This window comes from Macaca nemestrina, chromosome 7 (assembly GCF_043159975.1).
Source record: "Macaca nemestrina isolate mMacNem1 chromosome 7, mMacNem.hap1, whole genome shotgun sequence".
Lineage (NCBI taxonomy): Eukaryota > Metazoa > Chordata > Mammalia > Primates > Cercopithecidae > Macaca > Macaca nemestrina.
In genome coordinates, this window is record NC_092131.1 from 154,712,587 (window position 1) to 154,739,533 (window position 26,947).

The 26,947-nt window shown below is 38.1% G+C and overlaps 1 protein-coding gene across 4 annotated transcripts in view; it reads right to left on the reverse strand.

Annotated features, from left to right (window-relative positions):
- Window positions 1–26,947, reverse strand: part of LOC105490833 (semaphorin 6D) — a 591,034-nt gene that overhangs the window by 341,413 nt on the left and 222,674 nt on the right. For all 4 annotated transcript variants that reach the window (XM_011756854.3, XM_011756791.3, XM_071066905.1 and 1 more), the window contains one exon: window positions 23,040–23,119. The gene's annotated coding sequence lies outside the window, so the exon portion shown is untranslated. The remainder of the gene's footprint in view (window positions 1–23,039; window positions 23,120–26,947) is intronic.

Below are 26,947 nucleotides of genomic sequence, written 5' to 3' on the forward strand. Positions count from 1 at the left end.
TCCACCATTCTAGGAAGCCAAATATTGTCCTGGAAGATGGTGACAGAGTACAGCGAGAATCTACCCTATTGTACTAACAGTTTGGAAAATTACAGAATCAAAGATACGGATTGATGATTCATAAACCAGGCTGCTTTCGCAACTTCACAGGAATTCTAGACTGTTGTTTAGAGTATTTCCTGCTCCATTCAAAAAAATGGTGTTTTCAAGTAAGTTCTTTCAAGAAAAGCCCAGCTTCCCCACCACCTACTGTTAACCACAAAATCTATGAAGAATAAGTTAAAATATAGTGTAAAAAGAAACTGAAACTTGAATCCAATGTGATGTTTCCAACACGGTTAATTTTAAAATCTGGCCATTTTTTAAGAATTTACAATTCAGCGATTTATTTTTAACATTTATTATCTTCCTTTGGGATCAAGATAAAGCTGTCAAAGAACTGTGGTCTATGTGTGTGTATGTGTGTGTGTGCTGTTTCTGATGACCAGCTGTGTTTAGTCCCTCTTCAAGGTCAAAGGACGGCCCCATTTTCTTCCCATCTGGCATATTTCTTACAAAGAACACACTGATATAAACACACATATTCCTCTTGTGCACTAAGTCTCGTTCCTGGATTGATTCTGGGTTAGTCAATGGGTCCTCACATATGATTCAGAAGGAGCTATGCCATGTGGGACCACACATTATCCATTTGTAGAATGGATTCTATGTACTAGACATTATTTATGTGCTGTGTAGGATGCAAAATTGGATCAAATACAGACTTGACTCACAAAGTAGCTTCCATCAAATAGTGTATCACTTGCCTATAGTCTATGTTTCTGAAGACAGAGAAGTAAAAAAAAAAGTTGTATTTATATATCACTGATCATGGAAGCTTCCAAAATAAGGAAAACAGCAGAAAACTGTCAGGATAGCATGTAGCAAGAAAAGAGATAGAGTGGAGGGTGGAAGAAGAAGAAAAAAAACCTGCTTTGACTCAGTTCACTTCTTTAGAGCCAGGACGCTCCTCCCTCCGCTTCAATTCTGTATCACCATCAACCTCTTGAATATTCCAATCTGCATGACCCAGAATGCACCCCTTTCAACAGGATTAAACCCCTCTTCCCAAACTGCTTCCTTCGAGCTTGCTTATTTCTGTCCATTTTTTCAGTATTCATCACCAGGCTCGAACCACAGAGTTACCTCAGTCTTCCCTTTCTCCTTCAGCCTCCAAATCTAATCACTCTGCCCAATGCTACTGCACACCGTTTCTCACTTTCTAATAACACTGACTCTCTTTCAGTGGAGGCCTCATCATCTTTTACTTAGATCATTGTCATTGAGGCCTTCTCACTTTTTCTCTGCCACCTCGACACCACCGTTTATGATTTTAGCCAACTTTTGGAATTTATTGAGATGATGAAAACTTACATTACTTCTTGCTGAAAACACTAACATTTAGTATGTAGAGGTAGTTACTGAAAGTCCATCTCCTAGTTTATATTTTCAAAAGCATAAGGGATCTCTGGATAGAAGATGATGCTTGCACTACTGGTGATTTCTTTCTCTTAATCTCTTCCACATCTTATAATTGAATTGATTGTGACATTTAAGCCACATTTTCTATTTACCCCATTGTGCTTTGGAAAGAGACTAAGAGTTATCCAGGAATTCCAAAGGTTTGGTGATGTTTTTCTATATCTGTAAATCAGGTATCTCCCATACTCTGCAACTTTAGTGAGTTTATTTTTCAAATTAATCATTAACCTCAACTAAATCTAGGTCTCAGAATGTGTGATCTATAAAACATTGAATTGTAATGTTTGGCAGAAGAAGATTCTGATAAAATAAAGCAAAAAATAAATTAAATGTAATAGTCACATAAACAAGGGGTCAATTTTTATTGAAATCTAAAACCTGTTATTCTTTTGAAGCAAAATCATAGTTTACTTTAGCTGGAGAGGTTGACTGGTTAATGAAAAGTCATCAAAGTCTCCACTGTGGTTTTTATTGCTGTTATTCTGCATGACAATCTGTTGTTTAGAAGACACATTTTATAATGGCATACTTGGATATATGTCTAATATATAAATACTTGATGATAATGCCTCTAGATCAATAAATGTACAACATTTTATTAGTATTCCAGTAACAAATAATTGAAGAGCCTAATTCAAGTTTATCTTTGCATTGTCTATGGAAAGAGCTCAGCAACAGAAAGTAACAGCATAATTAAGAAGAAAGTGACAACGTCTAGAAAGAGCCAATAGCATTTATCAAAATTGGTAATTATGGCTTATAGTCTATAGACAGCTTATAAGGAGGGATATATCACTATTTATCAGCAATTAGCACACTGTCTGCCACAAAGGCTCAGGAAATTTTTGTGAAATTAGTAAAAATTTTTGAGTAACCTACAAATATGGGAAGGATTCCTTCACAAGTAATAAAATCATTTTACCCAATCTTTTAAAAGAAAAAAGCTCATTAAGTTTTTGATGAATCACTGACAGTGTAGTTTATTTTAGTCTGAAAAATAATTTTTACATCTTAAAAATGCACACTTCTCACCAAAGCAAAAATGGCTTACATTTAATCATTTGGACTTTCAGTTTTTCCACACAGTGGTTCTCCTAAGTGACACTCGGATCCTAACTAGGAGTGGTTAATTACAGAGTTGCTTTTTCATCTCCAGTGTGGTCACATGGTCTTTTCAGCTCAGTTGCCTGTTCTGTTTCCTCTCAGACCAAGTCAAGTCACTTTGCCATTTTTTTTCTTTTTTGGGCTGAGCACTTACTAATTGTGTGTGTATATGTATATACATACGCATATATACATATATGCATAACACATATGTGTATGTATATATGTGTGTGTGTATGTGCATATAAATGTGTGTGTGTGTGTGTACATGGAAAGATAAAAGAAAAACGGGGAAGAGAGGGATAGAAGGAATCAGAGAACAATTAGGTTTTAATAAGAAAATTGCTTCCCCTTCTAAAATTTCACCAGTCTCAACAAAACTTACTTTTCATGTGTTTCTATTGACCTGTATTTATAAATCATGTTTATTCAGGAAAGCACTTTTTGTTCCTACTCTCTCTTCTTATCTCTATGTTATAAAGACAGAAGATGTAAGAACCATAACTATATAGTTTTACGACATGGACATTGTCTGTCCTGCCATTTATTTTTGGTGTGAGTATTAACAGGTCTGAAGTTGCTCTCAGCTCTTTTAGGGTTCACTAATGATTTTGTGAACACATAGCTCTCCTCTTAAAAAAGAAAAATATCTTTTTAGGTCTCAGTGCCTCACACATTGCTTGATGCCCTGGAACATCACCCCAGTCCAGCCATGTAACACTGCTGGTGGTTGGGGGTGGATAGTTAGAAGAAGAAAAAGAAACCATTGATACATCTATCACATTTCCAGGTTGTCTCAATGAATGCAAAGGCTTGTGCATACACAGAAGATACTTGTGAAGTAAATAAGAGGCTTATTTATAATTATTATCTTTGTTTCAACAGAAAACTGATATCTTTCAGTAACATAAGACATGATGTCACAAGCATTTTCAACTGTACTGTATCTGAAGTCTAAACTGTGCATTTCTTTTGTGCATGTGAATCAAGAGAAGACATTCAAAACAGATCACACAGGAAGCATTTCTGTGGGTGGCCTTGGAACTGGGACCAGCATGATTCACCCATATCCACATGCTAGACCTCAAGGGGCAATGACCAAATAGTGTTCCTGCTGTCCACAGTGGCAGTTCTGCCAGTCAACCCTATCTCCAGCCCACAACTCCATCCATGTCTACCAAGAAGGTATGATTAGTGAAAAAGCTGGAATCACTGTGGGAGGATGTAGGTTTGTCAAATAGTGGGAAGAGTTACAGAAAGAAAATTATTTTCATAATGAGGATATAAAAAAAGGGGTAGAGATTTGGGTTTGAAGCTATTTAGGCTCCAGGTAATGTTTGAAATGGTAAGGGGACTGTTTAAACTACAGTGTTATGCTCAAGTTGTGCTTTGAGTGTTAATTTGAAGGGCATGTTTCTAAACATATTTTAAATGGTTTATTATTTAATTTAATAAATAAAAGAATGATATTCAATTGTATGATAAAAGTCCCCTAAAACAAATATTATAAAGAGAAATCTTAAGACTCACATTATTATCTACCTTGCATATAAATAGCCATCCATCCTCAAAAATGAGACCATGAGCCCAATAGTTTTCATCTGTGTTCTTTGAAAAACAAAAGTAAGAATGTAGTTCAATCTAAATGAGAAAAAAAAATCTTATTTGAATCAAAAAGAGAATGTAATTTATCTAGAGTTTGTGGATTTTATTGATAGCTGTAGAAATGGCCACCATCTATGATCCAGGGGACTGGCTGCTACGACTTGCCTCACAAAAGAACTCCGTGGCTGGGGCTCATGATCATATGAGCTTTGCTGGGCTTACCTGGGCTTCCCAGATGAGAAGCCTTGCTCCTGCAATTCATCACCTCCACACCACCCCATCTAAGAGGCTACACCGCTGCAATGGCAGAGGGATGGTGAAGAGTGAGGAGGGGTGGTAGTATTTGACTTGGTCTTGGTAGTTTTTCCATGAGATGACACCTGGACTTTGAGACATTACCTTGGGCCTGTGGGGGAATGGAGTAGAAATGGGGGCAGGGTGGCAAGTTATAACCTTGAGAGGAAACGTATGCTCCTTCTTTTGGGTCACTTTTCAAGTTTTCTTCCTGTCTGTCTGCTCTGTCTTAGTATTTCCAGGCACAGACACTGAACAATTTGACCTGCCACCCAGGAGACCCAGCCCACATTAGCCTGTCTCTGTGCCTATGTTTCTGCCCTTTCATCTACCTGAGTAAAAAAATATATTTTATTTTGGAGGAAGCACAGTTATTTTTCCCAGACCTGCCCCCAGTCTGATAAGATGCCAAAGAAAGAAAAATACTCCCTGGATGATCACAGACAAAGGGCAAACACACATCAAGAAAGTGACAGAGTTTGCAGCAATCATGCAAATAAAAATGGGCCCCAAGGAAAAACAGGAGTGTTTCACTCCTCCTTTGTGGTAGATTCCTATGCTAACGAAAAGGAATTATCTTTTTCTCTCTACAGCAGGGAAAATGGTTTTCCCTACTAAGGAAGAGATTTTTGGGGGAACGATGTGAGGTAGGAAAAAAAGAAGGATGTGTAAGGAATTAATGCTAACGTCCAAGAGTGGCTAGCATATTGCATTTTTATTATTTTCCCTCACTCTGAGAAAGTTCTGGCACCTCAGAGTACTCAAGGGAATCATTGCTGAATCAGGTTGGAAAGCACATAGGAGGAGCCTCTTACTTTCAGATGTAGTTGTATGGGTGCCTTATAGTGGAAGAACTCCAACCCAACATGTAAGATGCTTGGTCTGTGTTACATCACTTAGAGATGCAAGAAAGTAAGAGAAACTTTTCACAGGTGGCCACTCAGTTGCTACTGAGGTCCCCAAAGTGTAATTTTCTATTCAGTGAAGAAGGTCAACTGAGTTGATCACAAAAACTCTGAAAACTTTTCAAAACTCCCAGACACAAGAATAGACATATTTTTAAAAATACATATATTACCTTTAAACACTCTTGAACCATTTTAATCATCAGTGGACTCTGACAGGACAGAGCACAGGGGCCCTTAACCACACTATACAATAATAGTTGATTCAGAAAAATACCATCTGCCCCACTGCATTCCTTCCCAGGCAATTGTTGGCTGGAGAGCCAAGTGCTTATGGTCAATGCATAATTTTATTGGTGTTCTATCGCCTTCCCACCAAATATGCAACAGGGTGACAACATAATACACTTAAAGATATTGCACATCTAAGTCAGATAAAATCCCTCTTGGCAATTTACTCCAGATTTTTGAAGGACTGGCTAGATTCGTTCCTTGGTGACCTCTTGGAGCTTCATCTCATTTCCCTACGTAATAAAAATGGTATCTCACAGCTGTCTAACGTTTTACTAACGTCCCAAACCTTTGTTTAATTCTTACAAGAATGCTAAAAAGAAAGCACCTCATTGTATAAGAGGACTCAGAAAATTTAAGCAACTTATCTGAGGTCACACAGGTAGTAAGCAGCAGAGCCAGCAATTGGCCAGCCTATAACTTCTAATGATAACCCTGGTGCTCTCCGCGTGGTATCATTGTTCCCTCTAGGTACCCGTGTCTGGGTGTTGGGCAGGCAACTCACACACCTCTCTTCTCAGGAAGCCTTCTACTCACCAGCACTTGCTGTGGTCTTAGTGGGATGCCCTATTTTACTGGAATTTCCATTCCTCCTTTTCCCTTCCTTCCTTCCTTCCTTCCTTCCTTCCTTCCTTCCTTCCTTCCTTCCTTCCTTCCTTCCTTCCTTCCTTCCTTCCTTCCTTCCTTCCTTTCCTTCCTTCTTTCCCTCTTTCCTTCCTTCCTTCCTTCCTTCCTTTCCTCCCTTCCTTCCTCTCTCCCTCCCTTCCTTCTCTCTCTTCCTTGCTTCTTTCCTCCCTCCCTCCCTTCCTCCTCCTCCCTTCCCTTCCCTCTTTCCACTTATTCTCTCTTCTATTTATCCAATTACATAACACATCTGTATTGAGTACCTGAGTACTGACAATATACAAGGTATGTAAATACCAATTGCCAGGGTGACAAAAATCATAAGACACCCATCCCATCCACTTTTTTTTTTTTCCTTGACAGAGTCTTACCCAGGCTGGAGTGCAGTGGCGCAATCTCCGTTCACTGCAACCTCCACCTCCCAGGTTCAAGTGATTCTCATGCCTCAGCCCCCTGAGTAGCTGGGACTCCAGACCTGTGCCATCATGGCCGGCTATCTTTTTTATTTTCAGTAGAGACAGGGTTTCCTCATGTTGGCCATGCTGGTCTCGAACTCCTGACCTCAAGTAATCCACCCACCTTGGCCTCCTAAAGTGCTGGGATTACAGGTGTGAGCCACCACACCTTGCCCCATTTTACCCACTTTCCAGGGTAAATCTGTACCTAAAGACTTTTTTACTTCTCCATCCTTAGAACTCCTTTTGTTCTTGTAACTGCAGTTCATAGTTACAATTAAAAATACTTTGGTCTTCTACAAAGCTGGACTTGACCGATTTATATTTACACCATGTGTTCATATTAGCGCTACAATGGGCTTGTAAAACCTTCGATCAACATACACTCATTATTCTTTTCTCTTTATATGTCATGGTGCTGGGCATACAATATGTGCTAAATAAATTCTCAGTGGTTTATTTATTTATCTTTGTCTCTATTGCAATATGAGCAGGTGGATGGACCATTTTACACCTAAATTTGTCTATATATTGTTGTTATTAATAATGTTCGGCTTCTTCTCTCTTTTTTTAATATTTTTTAAGGGTAGGTCTTTTGCATAACATGATGAAACACCTAAATCTTGCACATTTTCTGGTGAGCTATTTCAAAGTAATTTGTCTGAAAGCAATTTATTGGATTATCTTGTTTCATATACCCTATTCTATTTATCTTTTCCCTAAGAAGAATACACAATTTCTCAGCCTCCTCAGAGAAAGAGAGAGTAAGAGAACTTTGGTAAGAGAGTTTAGGAAATCAAGAAGGGTTCCAATAGGATAAATAAGAATTTCTTCACCACTACTGGGACAGAACTCTTAAAGTTAATAACAATAATGATAAGGATAAATACCACACATGAGACTGCTTCGTGGATTACAAAAGGCTTACAAAAGCACTATCTCTTTCAGACTTTGGATTCAATGACCCACTGTGAGTTAGAGAAGATAACATCATTCCCACTTCATGGCAAGCTTAAATGGTATCCCCAAGGTCACATATTTAGCAAAGGGCAGGCAGGAATCTAACACAGGTTTTGCAATGTCACACCCAGTGACCTTTCCCAAGTGTACATTTCTCTTCCTTTTTGAAATAAATTCATTTAAGATATAAAAAATAGTATTTCTGAGATCAAAATTTTCCAAAGAATTTTCCACTGAATCGTAATTCCATGGGATGTTATAAAATGTGACAGAATGAAAAGGAGTGTAATAAGCTTGGAAAATGCTAAGCTAAAACACGTTAAAGTGTAATATTTCTCAACGCATTTAACCTGCTGCTGTGCATGGTTGCGTGCCGTGACTTGACTGTACATGAGTGCATAGCATCTTGCAGATCTAGTGACTGTGGACTATGCAGTATACGGCAGGTGTGTGTTTCTCAAACTTATGTGACCAAGGGATCACTCTATTGATCAACACCTTCTGCAGTTTGTATCCTAGAACACACACGATGGGCAATGCTGATCTCCATCAGTGCCTCCTTTCTCCCCATTAAAGTTCTTCACATTATGGATACTTGCAATGTCATGTCTTTAAATGAAATTAAATGATGCTATCACTGTAAATGAACCTTACTTCAATACAATCACAAAAGAAAATGCAAATATGTCTTATAACACCCTACTGGTATTTGAAATTGCATTTGGTACCTGACTTATTCATTCCTTTTTACAATAGTTTAACCCACATAAAGAAGCATGTGATTTCTACCATTTAAACCCTATCAGTAAAATGATCATTATGTCTTTTTAACGAAAATATTCTCTTCAGATTTATGACTTGCATCTGGCAGACAAAAACTGTGTAATTTATACAGTTCATTACCACAATTGTAACAAGAATAAAAATCACAGCAGCCCTTAGGATATTATAAAACATATTCAAAACTAGTCCTTTCTAGCATTGGGCTTTACTTAGGGGAAAAATATTTGGTATTATATTTGTATATGTGTGAGAGAAAGAGTTTGAGTTTCTATACCCTGTAGGGAGTACACATCGGGGATGTGCTATTATATGATAATGAAAATGTAAATAAAAGACCAAAATCTATCTTCAAATCTTTCCTTCTATATTCCTGTGCTTTTAAACTAGCAACTCTTGGGACAAAAGATTTTACTAGCAATGGTTCTAAGGCCCTATGCTTCCCTGTATAAAGACCACATCCTCACATACCCCACAATGTAGGACTAGAAGACAGGTGATTCAATTAATCCTAATACTTGCCTGCAGGGTACTGATGATCAAAACTATTCTGTTTTGCTCTGCATCAGAAGCTCTGCAGGTTCTTGTGATAAAATGGAGACCCATTAGACAACAACATCTAATAAAACAGAACAAAATAACAAAACTTTAGCACCAAAGCCATGTATGGTAGTACATGCCTGTAGTACCAGCTACATGAAGCTAAGGCAAGAGGATTGCTTGAGCCTAGGAATTCAAAGGTAGCCTGGGCAACACAGTGAGATCTCATCTCTAAAAACATAAATTTAAAAAACTCTTGAACTAAGCTACTTCAGATCCTAAGTCATACAAAATCCATGCGTATATTTTTGTAGAATTTGGAAACCTATCAAAAATTCACACAAAAGGCTTTCAAGGCATAAGACAAATAGACAAAATAGCATTTATTAGTATATGGAGCATAACTAAGGAGTGTCTTATAGGCTGTTTCCCTTCATTATTACAAAACACCTACCTATGGCCAATATACACACAAAATCTCCAGCAGAAAATGATTAAAAGTAATTAGAACAGGTGTTTATTAGGCTGGAAAATTAGAAGGGAGACTTTAGATCATAAATGGAAGAGAATAAATTTGTTCCTAGTCCTAAAAGTGTACCTAGATTCCGTGAAAATTTGAAAATGGAGGAAAAGGTATCTTTACCTTGCTTGAACCTGAGAGGCGGAGGTTGCAGCAAACCGATATCCCACCACCACACTCCAGCCCGGGGGACAGAGTGAAACTCTGTCTCAAACAAACAAACAAACAAACAAAAAAGTATCTTTACCATTTAGGCATAGTGAAACAAATTTCAGTTGCATTTAAGAAGAAGGTGTGGCATATAAAACCACAGCAGTATTATTCCAAGGGGTAAAAGCGCTAAAGCACAGTACAAGGAATTAATGTTCCTTTTGAGGGTATGCTTGATTAGCCCATCAGCCTTGTAGGCCAACATGGATTAAACATGGGTTTCTGTTGGGGGTCAGAAAACAATACCCCAAAGTATGGTGCTTTCGCTTGCTGAGCACTTTGAACTAAAAATAAAAAAAAATTTATTTATTTATTTATTTATAATTAACAGGTCTTAGAGGCAGCCTCAGAATCAGGGACTTTTTGTCTCAGGGTTTCTCTTCTCACTCACCAACTGCAGATAGGGGATCACTCTAAAAGCTCCCCTATCTCGCTGAGGAAACCTTTTCCTCCCCCAAAAAATAATGCAATTGTCTTAAAACTTCCTCATTAAGAATCTCACTAAATAACCAGGGAAGGATTAACCACCAGAGACGAGAAAAGACTAAAAGTCATCACCACAATTAGACAGACTTTTCAATGATTCCTCTGAGGGAAGCTCCGGGAGATTGCCTGGAAAACTTTATCTGCATAATAAGACAAGTTCACGGTGCAGTTCCACCCCTCACCTTTCCACAACTCGTTGCCGTCACCTCCAGAGCTCAGAGGAACCGTGTCCCAGACCATTTTCTGCTTTGGGGGCTCATTTGACTCCCCTAAACATCATTTACTGCCCTTCAAAATTGCCTGCATCTCCCACGTCCCTCTCCCCGATGAAGAGGCTATGTAAGCCTCAACTATGTGGCCCTTTTGAGTCTTATATTTTGTATGGCTCCCATGTACACATTCACATTAATCAATTTGTATGCTTTTGCTCCTGTTAATCTATTGTCAGTTTATCTCAGCAGACTTGAACCTTCAGAGGTGGGAGGGAAAAATTCCCTTTGCCCCTACAATTCATACATCTTATTCAAACTTATTCCACCTACATCAGTAGGACCTAGCTCTGATTTTCATTTTCAGATTTCTCAAGCTCTACCACTTGCTTTGCATCAAGGATATTCATTACATTGTCGGGGGATGAATGGATGAATAAATACATTAAAAAATAACTCTAGGATAGAGACAATGTCTCAGATATTTATTTTGAATCTGATAGATTTGACTAACACATATGGTAGACAAAATTTTTATTTCATTAAAATCTGTTTTATTTCATCATAACTGATCTATAGAAGCAATTGAAAGCACAACCCATTTTTTCTTTTCAAAACTGATTTTCTTTTTTTTTTCTCATTTCATGAAATGTATGCAATATCTTAACGGCTCTGTATATATTCTCAATCCTTCTCTTTAAATTTCCATGGTAGACATCTATTCTTGATTACCAGCAGGAACTAGAGGTATTGGCAAATAGTCACTAGGTAGTCTTCCAATCAAAGGATGTTTCAAGTGCACTCTTCTAGTTAGCAAAGCTACGCTCTAAACAAATACATTGAGTAGCATGACAATTTATTAATTCTATACATGCCATTTGCTGCTTCAGACATTGTTTCATCTCTAGGCCTTCACTGGTTTCCTATTTAAAATTTAATAAAGTTGCAAAATTCCATGACTCACAGAATCATTCTCTGAGCTTTTGTTATATTAGATATAAGCAGAAAACGTGAGTTCTTTGTCTGTCAATTATGGACAAACAAATAATGCCTGGTCGCAATGGTAACTGTCATCTTTAAATGATTTTTAGTATTATTTAGTACTCTGAGCAAGAAAAGCACTTGGAAACAGTAAATGCTAAACTCTAGTGGGTTTTAGATAAACCCCACCACCAATGCACACACACATACCTGTCCCTGCCAAACAAGATTGTAAAAGAATAAAATTAGAACTTGCTTACTGAGTCCCTTAAGTCTGAGGAAAAATCCATACTTTAACTTGTTTACTGTAGTGGTGAATATTTCATATACATCAAGACACATTATTACATATCCAAAACATGAAGTATAATTTTTCACTTGAGGAAAAAGAATTGATTTCTTTATCCTATGTATTTGTAGTTGCTGTTTTTCTTTAGTATGTCATCTAAAGGTTGAATTGTAGTCTATGTTTCTTTGATGAGAACTAGGAGTTTCATTAGACAAGGTCCCGGGAGGGCTATCAAGTATGTTATTAAATAAGCTTTGACTTAAGGAAGCAAGAAGGCAGATTCAGAACAATTGTAAGCATTCAAATAATTCTAGGAACAAGAAAGGCTATTTACTAGCAATCTTTATGTGGCTAAGAATGCCTGGTACCTGATGGTGAAGACCATTTATGAATGGAGTAGGTCTGAGTTCTAGGTTCCAAGGCAGCTATAGTTTCTCAAATACACTAGTGTGAGTTTCTATTTTTGGTGTGCAAAGCGGGTAGTTCTTGAGTTGTTCTGATTGATCTGAATGTTCTATCACCAAAAGTCAGAGTTAAATGTTCCCTAAGCAAAAGTGGTGTGGCCCATCACTCTATAATATATGCATTACAGCACACACAGAAGTGACTCAGAGTCAACTGGAAGAAACAGGAACTCTGCTTCTAACTCTCATTTTAGCAAAAGGCCAAGCCTTGCCTTTTGGTTATATATCTTTGTTAAAGGTTGTTTTAGCCCAAAGGTCTTTTTTTCTCACTCTTACCAATTTCCTTTAGGGTTGGGTTTCTGTTTCAACTGAGTTGTTTTGATGATAGTGTTTCCTTTAAGATGATTATTTGTTTAAAGTTCAGGCTAATAAAAATAACTTATCCCATTAAAAATATTCTGGAGAGCATAAGAACATTTTAGGATGTTAATTGCTCATGTTACCAGTCATCCGTGAAACATATGCCAAAAATGCTCTGAAAGGTTCCAAAATGTCTCTTGCAGTGATAAATCTTTTACAGGTACAATTATGTGGAAGCAGAAATAAGAAGAAGTACATCCAACATCTGGAGTCAAATGGTTTACTGAAGTAAGATTACAAAATTAAATTTAAATGAACTTAATTAAAAGGGGAGGGGAATGTAATTTAATATGGACATTCATCATGTCCTCATTGAAGTTTCTTCTAGCACCAGAAAAACACAATGAAGTCTGAATACAAAAGTTGGATAAAGCCTCTAATGGAGTGTGAAAAGATGACCAAAGAGACACAGTCAGGCAGAATATATTCTCTTTTTCTCTTCGCCATTTAAATGACATGGAATACCCAACTGTTTTGAAAAGGTAGTATCAATCAAGAAACTGAGCTTGGAAACTTATCTGTTTTAACTGTCTCTACTGTTTGGAGTTTCATTGTACATACTTCATCACTTAAAGATGGTGATTACTGGGTTTGGTTTTTAATTCAATGATACCTGACTGAAGACTCCAACAAGATGCAGTTATAAGAAAACGGACGGACGGACGGACGGACGGACGGACGGAAGGAAGGAAGGAAGGAAGGGAGTGAATTAGTTAATTTTAAATTAAATCACCTGCCCTTTGGTTTTCACCCTCTAAAGAAAAATAAATAAATAATGGACCCCCTTAACATTACGGTTCTGAGTTATTGCTGCTCATTGAACAGTTTCTGTCTTCCTAGTTCTCAAACATTCTGTGCTGTATGTGCTAAGGAAGATGTGTGAGGAAATCAAAATTACACACTATGAAGTCACATATCTATAATTATGTGGAGACAATAGAATTTTATTTTATTAAATTGATTATTTATAGTTTCTAGAAAAGGCAGTCAAATGTTATTTTACCCTTTGTAGTTCTACACACTACGGATATTGTTAGAGGTTAACTTTATGAAAACTTTTTACCATCAACTGACACTCATGTTCCCATCATCTCATCTTTCCCTTCGACCTCATAAATATTTAGTTTTTGTCATACATGTCATTGGCACCTTTACTTCTGATCCCCCCTTATCTAGAAGAGAGGCTCCTCATACCTCCCCATTCCAACCACAAATGTAATCTAATATGGTACACATTCATCAGTCAAGTGAAAAGTGAAGGCAAAAAAATCCTTAAGCAGAAAAATAGAGTGAACAGTTGAGGACGCCAGAGAAACAGAAAGCATCAAAAATAAAGCATTAAAATTAATCTATCACCTGAAGTCAAAACCAAGGAGTAGATGATAAACATAAATTATTGGTGCATATTTATTTAGGACCTACTCTTTATAAGTGCTGAGCACTTTCAAACACATGAGGGTAGTTAAACATAGCAACCCTATGATAAGAAAATAGAGGATAACAGCACTTCACTGATGTCTTCAGCATTGTATAGCTGGTGAGCAGCAAAGCCAGACTTTAAACACTAGTCCTTTCCTGCCATATCCAGCGCTCTTACTCTATATGGCACTGCCTCAGAAACTGCAGGTGGTGAGAACCTGAAATTGAGAACCTAAGGGAGATTGAGGAGTATAACAAGAGGACTGAATCTTGTCTTAGAACGTGAATAGAGAAATAACCAATGGTATAGGTGAGGATGAAAAGTGAATAATTTTAACTGTTAAGAAAAGTTCATTTATCTAAATCATGTGTTCTTCACTGACTCATATCATTTACTTCCAATAAAAAGTCCAAACATATTAGACTTTAAAATCCTTGCAATATCTCTACATTGTAAGAGAAGAAGAGCAATAGCAATTTTATGGTTCACAATAACCCCAATGGTACTGATGGTCTCTGTCACTAACTGTGATCCTAATTCTATTCATATCTACTTCATATGTACACTTTTTTGTTCTAGAGAACTGAATAGCTGCCCCTAAGGTCACAAACAGAAAATAACTTTACTTTTTGGAGACAGTGGGCCTGAGGCCTTAGATTTCATTACAACTTGCATTTTATTAGAGTCCCATACCACAAACTGTATGAATATTATCATCCTTCCCCAAAAGATGTTGGTTTTAGAATTGTTTTAGATAAAAAGAGAAAAAGTTAACAGTCACTTATGATACAGCAACAGTTCAGCAAAGGCAGAAGGTCAGGACAAACAAAGGAGAGGACCACTAGGACTTGCAACGCACATACCTTTAAACAGCTCAGAATGCACAAATAAGAAGATGAGCAAAACTATGGGGAAACTAGTATGCACAGAGGGGGAGAAGGCAGTACTTCCAGAGACACTGGAGGCAATGGACATAAAGACAGTTATTCATTCATTCACAGCATCAAGGAGTAGAACAGGTTAGGAGAGAAAATGAGGGGAGGGGGAAGAAAGGTTTATAAACAGGTTGAAGGGAGAAACAGCACAGATCACAAAAGAATGCTTTAAATGATGAAAATAAGCTTCACCGTCTGTATATGACAAGCCCAATAATACGATATTCTACTGATGAAGGAAGATAAAGGTATCCTCTGATTAAAGTTGAGCCATTGGGCTCTGTAATGATGAACTCAGAGGGAGTCAGCCCATTCAGTGTAAGACCACTGAGCTGAAGGCCACTGTTTGGTTCGACTTAAGAGGGTATCTGTGTGTTCTGAGCACATCACCCTTCTGAAGGATAACAGTCTCCTCAGTAACAGTCAATGGTCACCTGAGAGCTCTTCATGTTCTTGGAAAGGTCTGTCACACCCCCAAAACTTGCACATAACTCTCTTTCCTCTCAACACTCATAGCCTCGCCGCCACCACCTGCCCTGGACCAGCAGACCAGCTATTATCGGACCACGGCAGATCAGTCACCACACCAGCCCAGCACTACCAGGTCATCTCTTATCTCCTCTTCTCTAATCCTCATGTGGCTTTGTTCACTACTTGTTCTGATCTTAGCCTCATACCTCCTGAAAGTCTTTCACTGAATCCTCTGGGACTTGAGGTCAGTCATCAGTAAATCTGCTTATTCTCTACTTCCTGTGGAAACTTCCCTTTCACCGTTTTGCACTAGTTGAGATCTGACTGCCCACATACTCATTCCACTAAAGCCCTTTCAAGAGGTAGCTTTTACTCTCCTAGATCCCTCTTATCAAGGAGCATAAAAGTATAGTAGATGTCCTCCGTGTTCTTCATTACCGTGTCCAGGCCTTTTGTCCTTCTTCCTCAATAAAACTCCAGCTTTCTCTTTCATGGCATCAGGCTGTACTCCCCTACTCTTCTTGGTGCTTCCTCCACCATCCTCCAGTTCATTCTCCCTCCATTCACTGGAGATTTTAGCAAATGGCTCATTATCACTTTCTCTAATACTATTCCTATTTAATTTTTGGCCATTTTCATATCCAATGGCATGATCCTTCCAATAACCTGTTTTTCAGTTTCTGGACTACTTTGCTTTTAGAGATTTCATCAGCCATCCTTCTTGAGCCACTCACTTACACAGTCAAACACTTGACTTTGTGGTTATCAATAACTGCACTCCTTGCAAGAATCTCAATTTTAAATATTCTCTTCTATGATCATGATCTCTTATTTTTCCTGGTCACTCCTTCTAACACCCTAACTCCTACAATTCTAAAATCACACAAGGACCTGAAATTCACTCTCTCTGTCCCTGAGACATAGCTCTCTCATGAAATTCTCTCCCTCCTTTCCAGCTTAAATTCCATAGAGCATCATTTTAATCTTTTCCTAGATCCTTTTTTATGTTGGTGAACTTTCCTGGTGAAATCATAACCCTTCTTAAATTCAATCAGGTGATCACTGTATGCTTGCACTTACGCAGTCTAATGTGATTGACATTTGCTAAACAATCAAAAGAGAACTTTCATATCCTGTGACTACCATCTCTTCCCACCTATCCACACCTTTCTTGTTCTTACAGACAAGTTATTTGTGCTCTTAGTCCAGGGCATCTTGTCTACCTAGGCACAGGACCCTATCCTCTCTTCCTGAAGTTACTGAAGCAGTCTCCTAAGTGGTCTACCTACTTATGTCTTCTCTACCCACCCTGTGAGTTTCTTCCTACTCTGCTATAGGCTTAATGTTTATGTTCTGCCAAAATCCTTATGTTGAAATCCTGACATTTTAGGTGATGGTATCAAGAGGTGGGGTGTTTGGGAGGGTGATTAGGTTATGAGGGTATAGCCCTCAAAAATGGGATTACTGCAATTATTTAAAAAATCCCAGAGAGCTTTCTTGCCTCTCCCACCACGTAAGGACAAATGGAAGGCTCCATCTATGAACAAGGAAATGGGCCCTCATCAGACACTGAATTTGTTGATGCCTTGATCTTGGACTTCTTAGCCTCCAGAACTGTGAGAAATAAATTTCTGTTGTTTATAAGCCACCCAGTATAGCAGCCTGAACAGACTAAGACACATTCTTGGCATGGCAGCCAGAGTGATCCTTCTAACGATTCAGACTGAATAGCCTCCCTGTTAATTTTCAAATATACTACCCATTCTCTTGTCCCAGAGCTTTTGCATTTACTGTTCTCTCTGCCTAGAACAATCTTCCTCAGATTTCTGCCTGGCTTGCTGTCTCATTTCCTTGAAGTCTTTTTCTCAGAAGGTATCTACATAGAAAATCTCTACCAGGCCACCCCATGTAAAGTTCAGCCCCATATACCATTTCATATCTCCTCTTTTTTCTTTTTGCATTTATCTATATATAAAAATATATATGGGAATATAAAATATATAAATGCTATATTTTAGATATTTTTATCCCTGCATCGTTTATCTCCTCCATTGAAAACTAACTTCCTTGAATGCAGACATTTTTATCTGTTGGGTTTACTTCAGCATCCCCAATATATAAAACAATGTCTAGCAATATCTACATGGTGATTGATAAACATTTGTTCAATGAACGGCTTGCCAAAAAAAAAAAAAAAAAAAGGATGCATGAGTGATTAGGAAAAGAAAAAACAAAATGATTAATGCTTTTCACATAGAAAATTAATATTTAGAAATGTCCATTTTTACCATGATATCCTCCATTTATGAAATCAAGATTTCAGGGGATCCAAGGACACAACAGTTGTCATGGTAGTGCCATGACAATATGGCACTACAGCTCACTGAAAAACACACCAAAACAACACTAAGAATTCATAACAATTCTAAAATTACTATTTTTAATCTTAGCAGTAATTGTCACTCCTTAAACAATAGATATTTGGTAAATCTTGCCCCTTCAGGCAACCTCTGAGAGTTTTACTTTTAACGATAACTCTTTCCTACTTTCTCAGACATTTATATTCTCTCTCTCTCTCTCTGTCTCACACACACACACACACACACACACACACACACACACACAGAGTATAAGCAGATAGAGTCTAAAAGGTAAAGTACATAATCATGGGATGGTATGGCAGAGTATATCTTCTTGTCTGATATGAGGATGAAATCATAATATGATTATACAATATATGTTTCTCATCTCCTCTTTCCCTCTATCTCTAAAACAAATAAATATTAAATATTCAAGCTTTTAAAATGTTTCTGGAATCATGTTTGTGTCTTTTACAATAATATCTTATAATGTATCTTTAGATATTTAATTAAAAATTTTTGCAGGTGGTTGATAAAACACATTATTAAGAACTATAAGTCCCCTTTCCCCTCAATTTAGCAGAATCTTTTAGTGATACAAAGATTGCTTTTATCAGAGGCTCTCAATCTGTCCCAATTTTTCATAAGTCACTGAGCTCCAATGACATTTTGTCAGATGCAAAACTTGAAAATAAAAGAAGAAAATTTGCTTTTGACTTTATTACACAAAAAATGTCTGAGTGATAGATGGGACCATTGCAGTTATGGCGGTTCTCGGGTTCCTGTTGTTAGTCATGGGTTATTTTGATCAGCCGGAAAGTAATAAGGGGTGACTAGAACAGAAAATACTTGCAGTTTTCTGGAGCTTCACAAAATACTAATAAAAATAGCTGAGATTTGAGAGACTCTACTAGAATCTCTGTCAAATTCCATAATGTCCTGATCCCCTTCCTGGGAAGGGTCCTAAGGAGCTCTCTTTGCTGATTATATCTTACCTCCACATTGGCTTTGGGGAGAAACAGAGGTCAGTGATTGAAAAGAGAAATTACCTTTTGAGTTGGGAATGCTAGAAATAATAGATGTAGCCAGATCTGCCAGATTGTGAGTACACTGTTTGATTGAGTTATTAGTCCTATGATCTGTTATGATGATTTCAAACTAATTTTCAAGCTAATTGGGTCAGTTATAAACACATGGAAATTTGGGTGGAGTATTTTAGGACAACATTTCCCATACTTAACCTTATTCTCATCTTAATTCTCTTTGGTTACTTTCCCAGATTAGTCTCAGAATTTTGTGACCAAGGAAGGTTTAAATTAAGTTCTAACATGAGGACAAAATAGACCATACCCAGGCTTGAAGGAGCTATTAGTTACTTTTGTTCTCTTGGGATAACAAATTGGTAGAAATGAGGGTGGATTTTAATTGTCACAGAAGGTACAAACAATGCTGCCATGTGACTGGGGGTCTCGGGACTGGGAAGGAATATCGTTATCATTAGGGAGGACCATAGCGCACACAAGTAAGTATCTCCACAATGGTGACCTTGGCATGGTGTGCAAACTTTATTCCTAAATAAAAAATAAATGGATGATACTCTTGGTTGGTATTTCATATGTCAGGCAATTTCTTTGACCCACATCCATTATGTTAACGTTCTTCTCTAGCACTCTGGATAAAAATTTGGGCCACTATGTTTAACTTCATCCATTATTCATAGTCCTTGATTGCTTCTAACATTAGTACATGAACTGGGAGCTCTGAAAGATTTTTTATGTCATGTGTAATTGTTGGAATTTCCTGTGTATTTAATTTAAGTTACATTTTCCAACAACTTGGCTTTATTCTTAAAGGACATGTGATCAACAGTTCTTTGCAAGGGCAAAGATTATGGTATGTTCCAGCAAATTGTGTTTGTTGACCTAAGACATTTCCCCCCACCCCTAACTCATATTGATTGTCTACAACATTTGTAATGAAACAGAGTCAGAGAGTAAACTCAGGGCTATGGGGGTATATTTGTCTTACAGATCAAACACTTAAAGCAGGATTTATGGAAGCAGAAGGCTGTGGGTCAATAGCTAAAAAAAACCTGGATTGTAAACAATCAAAGGACTTTCTGAGGTGTGAAGGAGAGGAGAAAGGAGACAGGAGCGGGTAGAGAGGAGGAGAAGGGGCAGGAAGATACACAGGGTTTGCTATGGTAGGAAGTCTGCATCTGAAAAGAATTAGAGGAAAGGAGGTCTGAGAAAGACGGCTTTACCACAAGGACGAGCCCCAGAGACCCCTTCCACTCCCCTTACTGACAGGGATTGTATCGTAAACATTTCCTCTGTACTCTCCCATGCTCTCATTTGGAGTAATTTTAGAACACTGAAATTTCGATCAGTGCATCAACAACACTAAAAATAGATACACATACAATTCAGGGAAAACTATAATGATTGCATTTTGTTATCATAATTTAATAAGAACAGTCAAGTGTATTAGAGCTCAGAGCAACTGTAAGCCTTCATTCAGTGTGAAAACATAGACCAGATCGATGAAGATGCTTTTCTGACCTAATGTTCAAATCAGACAAGCGCTATTAACAAGGAATCAACTTTCTAGCAATACTAAATTCTGTGTAGTGATTTTAAGTTCCACAAAGTATTTTTTACTTATTATTTTATCTCCAGCTAAGTCTGCAGAGAATAGAGTAAGTAGTAAACCCCTTTTACAAATTAAAAACTAAGGACTGACATTTAGAGGCTATTTAAAATCTTAGAGACAAAAGAAAAAAAATCTTATCCAGCAAAATCAGGTATGGTTTTTGCTGTGGTACATTGTGGTAAGATTGTGGTACATTGGTGTCTACATTAGTGCTTTTCTACTCTGTCACTCTACATGATTATATTATTTCTCAAATAAGTCTATCTGTTCAACAGTGTCCTCATATGCAGAAGTGGGACAGTATTCTGTATGGTCCTTGGTTCTCTACAGAGACAAGAAGCTCCAAGGCTAGTTCTAAGAAAATCTTCCCACTTTCTAAATGATGCAACTCAATTTAGCATGGTCTATTGGATTTTATTTTAGTTTAGTTTAGTTTATTTTTTTTGCAGGCTTTCACTTTTGATAACAAAAAGCACAATTTGATACACACAGGTTCAGATGAAATGATGAGTTCTGTGGTCCAGATGTGAGCTGTAGGCCACTTTCTTATAGGCTTATAATATCATTAAGGCCAATCATATGCGTGTTTCTCTTACTTTGTTTTCCTCCTCACATTGCTCAACTTTGGGGATTTTTTAAAGCCCTGTTCAGTTTAACTCAGCCCCTTCTGACATCAAAGATTTAATGACTCTAATTAGGATGTTATCTTAAACTCCATGCACATATGAGGAAACCATGACTTACGTATGGAAGTTAGGCTTTGGTGGTAGTTCCTAGAAAGCACTTCTAAATCATGAAATAAAACATGAAACTCAAGTGCAAAGTTATTTAATTTTCAAGGGGAATGTAATATTCAGATAAAATAAACCATAATGATACATTCATTTACTTTTATATGCATAAAAGTGTGAAGTTATATCATCACTTCCAGGTATCAGTTTAAGTAATGCATCTTCCAAGCTATTTTACAATCATTCTTCCATTGTTCCATAAATAGATTTTGAGAATACAAGCTGTTAAACTAAAAGTTACTGCAATAATATGACTGAATAAAGCAGCGAGGCAATTTGAAAAGAATATACTAAGAGGACTAAATAAGAATGCTGAATTTCTAAAATATATCCTTCAGAAATTCACAGATGTAACACCACGGTCAGCACACAAGAATGAGCAAATCAGGCTTCTCAAAGTCACATTTTACTCAATGTACCATGGATCTGCAATAAGACCACATGAAAATTGGGACTAAGAAATATATAGAAACTTTATTAGTGGCTGAATGCAGTGGCTCACCCCTGTAATCCCAGCACTTTGGGAGACCAAGGCAAGAGGATCACTTGAGGCCAGGAGTTCAAGACCAGCATGGGCAACACAGTGATACCCTATCTCTATAATTTTTTTTAATTAGGATGGCACAGTGGTGTTTGCCTGTAGTCCTAGCTACTCAGGAGGCTGAGGTGGGATGATCCTTTGAGTCTAGGAGTTCAAGCCTTCAGTGAACTGTAATTATGTCTCTGCACTCCAGCCTGGCTGACAGAGCAAGACTCTGTCTCAAAAAAAAAAAAAAAAAAAAGAAAAAAGAAAAAAAGACAGACAGAAAGAAAATATATTAAAATGGTAGCTCTCAAAGAATTGAATGTGCCAAATATAGGTTTACTCCATGAAGATCTGGCTTAAAGGAAGATGGTAATGGAACGTGTATTATTTTTTAATTTAACCTATTAAATTAAACAACACAGGGTCCAAAGAATCCACCGAGGCCTAGATGATCTTGTTAGACTATTTAACCCTATCATGGTGCAGTTTCTACTTTATATTGAAAATGTGTCCAAAGATGGTGCTCTCTTTTATTAAGAATGTAAATTTTAATTACTTTTTTCAGTATTACATTTTGGCCTCAGATTTAAGGGAGAGAGTATATGTGTGTCTGTCCACACATATATATAAATGCACATACATACAGAGGAGTGGGAGACTTCCCTTTTCAAAATGATCTTCCAGTAACACAATTTGCCATCCGTCTGTCAACAGTCACCATTATCACTCTCTTTTTAAGTAATGGCGTACAGATGTCTCGGATGGCAGCAAGTGTCCAGTGTGTGGAGGTACACTGTCATCGGCTTACAGAATCTTCATTTTTACACAATCTCCTAGCTAACTGCAAATGTGGTTGTTTTAGAAACCAAATACCTGGACCCATGTTAAGGGTATGACTGCCCCATGCAGAATTGAAAACAGAGTCACTTTCCCTTTCTTTCTCCCCATTGATCTTTAACTCTGTGTCCCTTTGTGCTGTATAATCATATCTCTTCTGAATACACAGTTTCGTTGTTCAACATGGAAACCATTTCCTCCACTTAGTCCAATGATGCAGACACTTAAAAAATCTAATTATTAGTTTTCCTATTTTCACTCATACCAACAAACACTATGTTCAATATTTATGGATTATGGATTTATCTTGTGTTTGCACTGGTTTTGCAAGTAGAGATCTTTACTGATCAAAAAAGATACACCGAAACAACCTCACTTTCGCATCTAATGGAAAAAGCCAGAACCCAGTAATATTTAATGCCCTTCGTTGTTATATATTTAAATCTTACCACTGCAAGCAAATGTGAAATCCTTAAATTGCTGGCCTCAGTGTTCCCATGTCAGCTGGCATATGCTCAGGTTGGAGATCCTGCCAAAAGTCAAAGGAAAACATTCATGAAACAGAGTCTGATGGATGATTATTCTAATCCTGTCTGCCCAGCACTGCCGGCAACCTTGGTTTATAAATGCCTGCTGCTGCTTTAATGATAAGACCTCTTAAACACAGCTGAACGCAGTGCACCAGTGGATTTTCTTTTTTTTCCCTCTCTCTGCCCTAACTAAGAGACTGATTATTGATCTCTACCTGGATGTTCCTATTGCGAACAGGCCATTCATGAATACAAGCAGGACGAATAATGGTACACGGCATAGGTAGTTTTAATAAACTGCAGTCAGGACATGGTCTCTGTGGGGGAAAAAAGTAACCAGCCCAATTTTAATGAAGTATGTGCTTCCATGACTGCAAAGTCGTGCACATCCTACGGGCCACACATTGGGTAGCAGAGGGCAACTGCATTTTCACTGAGTCCCTTGTCAGTTTGGATACCCTATACTCTTACTCAAGAGAAGTTTCCAAATGCCCTCTATTGCCCTTGAAATGAGGCTCTGAGGGCTGGAGTAGACTTATCTTGCTCTGACCACACTACTGGAATAGAGGGATCTGAACCCAGGAGTGGCTACACAGACACACAAGGAATGCAAGCCCACAGAAGCACTCAAGAATCCCAAACCTGAAGACAGAGGAGGTGAAAAGCAGCTGAATTAATATCCCCAGGAGTTCTATGAAGCCTCTTTGAAAACCAGAGAAACCTTAGTTCAGAAATAGAGCAAGGTGTTTTAAAGTTAGAAAATGTCAGACTTTGTCATTCTTAGATGAGTTTTTGTTCTGCCAGCATATGAGTGTGTATGTTAGCTTGTTTGATGCTAAGAGGAGATGTAAGTTTTACATTTACTATCTGCTGAAGTATTTTTTTTTTGAATAACACACTTGATATTTCTGTATTTCAATAAAGTCAAGCAGAACTAGAGGGGTAGTTCTTCAATGGCAGGAATGCATGCAACTGTGAATATTAAAACAAGAACTCAATCCCAGCACTTTGGGAGGCCGAGGCAGGTGGACCACAAGGTCAGGAGATCGAGACAATCCTGGCTAACACAGGGAAACGCCTGCCTCTACTAAAAATACAAAAAATTAGCTGGGCGTGGTGGCAAGCGCCTGTAGTCCCAGCTACTCGAGAGGCTGAGGCAGGAGAATCACTTGAACCCAGGAAACGGTGGTTGCAGTGAGCCGAGATTGCACCACTGCATTCCAGCCTGGGCAACAGAGTAAGACTCTGTCAAAAAAAAAAAAAAAAAAAAAAGAAAACTCAGCTAAGGAATCATCTGGAAAATGAAGGCCACCAAGAAGAAATGTTGATACCCTACACCATGTCCACCATGGCATGAGTCAGGCCACAGCCACTCATCTCCTTGTATTTAAGTGGAGAGAAAAAAACATTTTCTTTGAAAAATTAAATGGTATGTTTTCCATACCTATACTATTGTCTGAATCCTGCATTACCTCACCATTTTAAAGACCAAAGAATCATTTAGGATAATATTATCATTAGGTCAGTTTTGTTAAAGACTGAAAATATTTGGGCAAGTATTGAGAACGGGTGTTTTCAAATGTGAGTGTGCATAAGAGGTTTTGGAAAGTTTGTAACAACACAGATTCTTTGGCCTTACTTCCTAAAGATTCTGAATCAATAGGTCTGGGCTGCGGTCCAGGACTCTATGCTATATATTTTCAAGAAGAACTGGTCATTTTAATGTACCTACCCCAAAGATCCAATTCAATAACTAATTAGTAGAGGCCTCCTTCAGATTCACTTAATGAGAAAACCTTTTCTGTTTTAGCCAGCCCCTTGTTGTGTTATCTGACTATGGTTGACGAATGTGGAGCACCGAATTTAGCAAAAGTATTTGTAAGAGAAACAATAGCTATAACATTTAAAAGGGGAACTGGCTTTTTACAAATCAGAAACTGCCATCAACAAAACACATGAGTAAGACTTATTTGGAGGCCAGATATAAACCTAAATTTGGTCCAATGTGTTTTGATGCTTCTTGCACAAATGAAGCTATTAAACCAAAGAAGCCAGAGGCACAATTCCCATCACATGTAAAAACATTCCAGCCAGGTGCAGTGGCTCATGCATGTAATCCTAGCACTTTGGAAGACCAAGGCAAGCGGATCCCTTGAGCCCAGGAATTCGAGACCAGCCTGGACAACATGGAGAAATCCCTTCTTTACCAAAAAACTACAAAAACAATTAGCTGGGCGTGGTGGCACGTGCCTGTGGTCCCAGCTACTCAGGAGCCCGGGAGGTTGAGGCTGCAGTGAGCCGAGCACTCCAGCATGGGCGACAGAGCCAGACCCTGTTTAAAAAAAAAAAAAAAAAAAAAAAAAAAATCCTTAAATATTTGGTTCCAACCCCAACTTTCAGAAATAAAGTGTTACATAGGGTTTTTAGCCCGAAATCTAAGACCTGCCTCCCCACACCCCACCCCACCCCGCCCCCCTAACACACAACCCTGACAATAGTTTGCAAATTTTATGGATTTACTTGGGATGCATTTGCTCCTGCCATCCCTTCTCCACTCCCAGCAGGTCCAGGCTTTGCATCAGAATTTAAGGTGGACCGTGACTCAACAGATGAAGAGCCTTTGGACTGGTGTTCTGAGGATACTGGTCCTAACCTTAGCTTGGCTTCTACTTGGTTTGGTGGCTTTTGACAAATAACTTCACCTCTCTACAACTCAGTTTTCTCATCTATGAAATAAAAAAAGCTGAATTAGAAAAATCTGAATATTTTTCCAGCTTTACAATTCTAGGAAGTGCCAATAAAATTGGGAGCATCAGGCTGGAAGGTATCTTGACATTGACATGTCTTTGGCTAATCTCCTCATTTACGGGGGAGGAACTGAGGTCCAGAGAGTTTACCACACTCTGTAGTATGTGGGACATATCATTACGGTGGAAGATCAAAAATGGAACCCAGAATTTCCACCTCATCCACCAACTCACTCTTCATTCTAATGCACAGTTAAGTTTCTAAAGCTCTATTTCCAGCTCATATTTTCTCATTGGCCAAGGGTGCATTTCAGGCAGGATTTTCTTTTCTTGGCAGAGAGAGGGGTACAATGTGTTCTTTGGGGCTCTCTCCCAGATTTTCTCCAGGAGAGAACATATGCCCAGGTCCCCAGAGAATTGTGCTCCCACACTCACAGCTGTACGACAGGCAAGAAAAAGCTGTCTACAAGCTTAAATAAACTATCAGCATTTGCAAAAGTGCTATGAGGTGTCTTCAGGAAGTGTTCCAGGAGAATTGCTATTCTAAAAAGATAAAAGATCACTAGGTTCTCTTGTCCTGGATTTTACCCTACACTCAGACATTAATACTTGAAGTGCATCAGTGATACTCATCTATTCATCCAAAGTTCAACATTCAGTAAGCACAACTGGCAGCAAAACAGAGAGAGTCCTTGCACTCATGCAGATGAGTGTCCAGTATGGAACTGTAGCCTCCCGCAAGTTCTGCTGCACTCCTGCCTGTGTGCTTTGGAAGGCAGGGAGAAGCACCTACTCCCCAAGAGAGATGCTCATGCTTCCTTTGAGTTGCCCTCTTCTAAATTACATAGTTCTGGGAGAATCTCTATAATCTAAGCAGGAATCCGTTTATCCAAATTGCTTTTGTTGAACCTAACAGCATCAGGCTCTGTGCGTCTTTCCTCACTGTGCCAATCCCTATTTGCTTATTAACACTTTACTCGTCCAATAATACCTAGATCAAATTCCCCCTTTTAATCTCTCTGTGCAATTTTATCTCATGTACCTTAGAATGCACAGAGCAACCTCATTTATTTCTTGGTT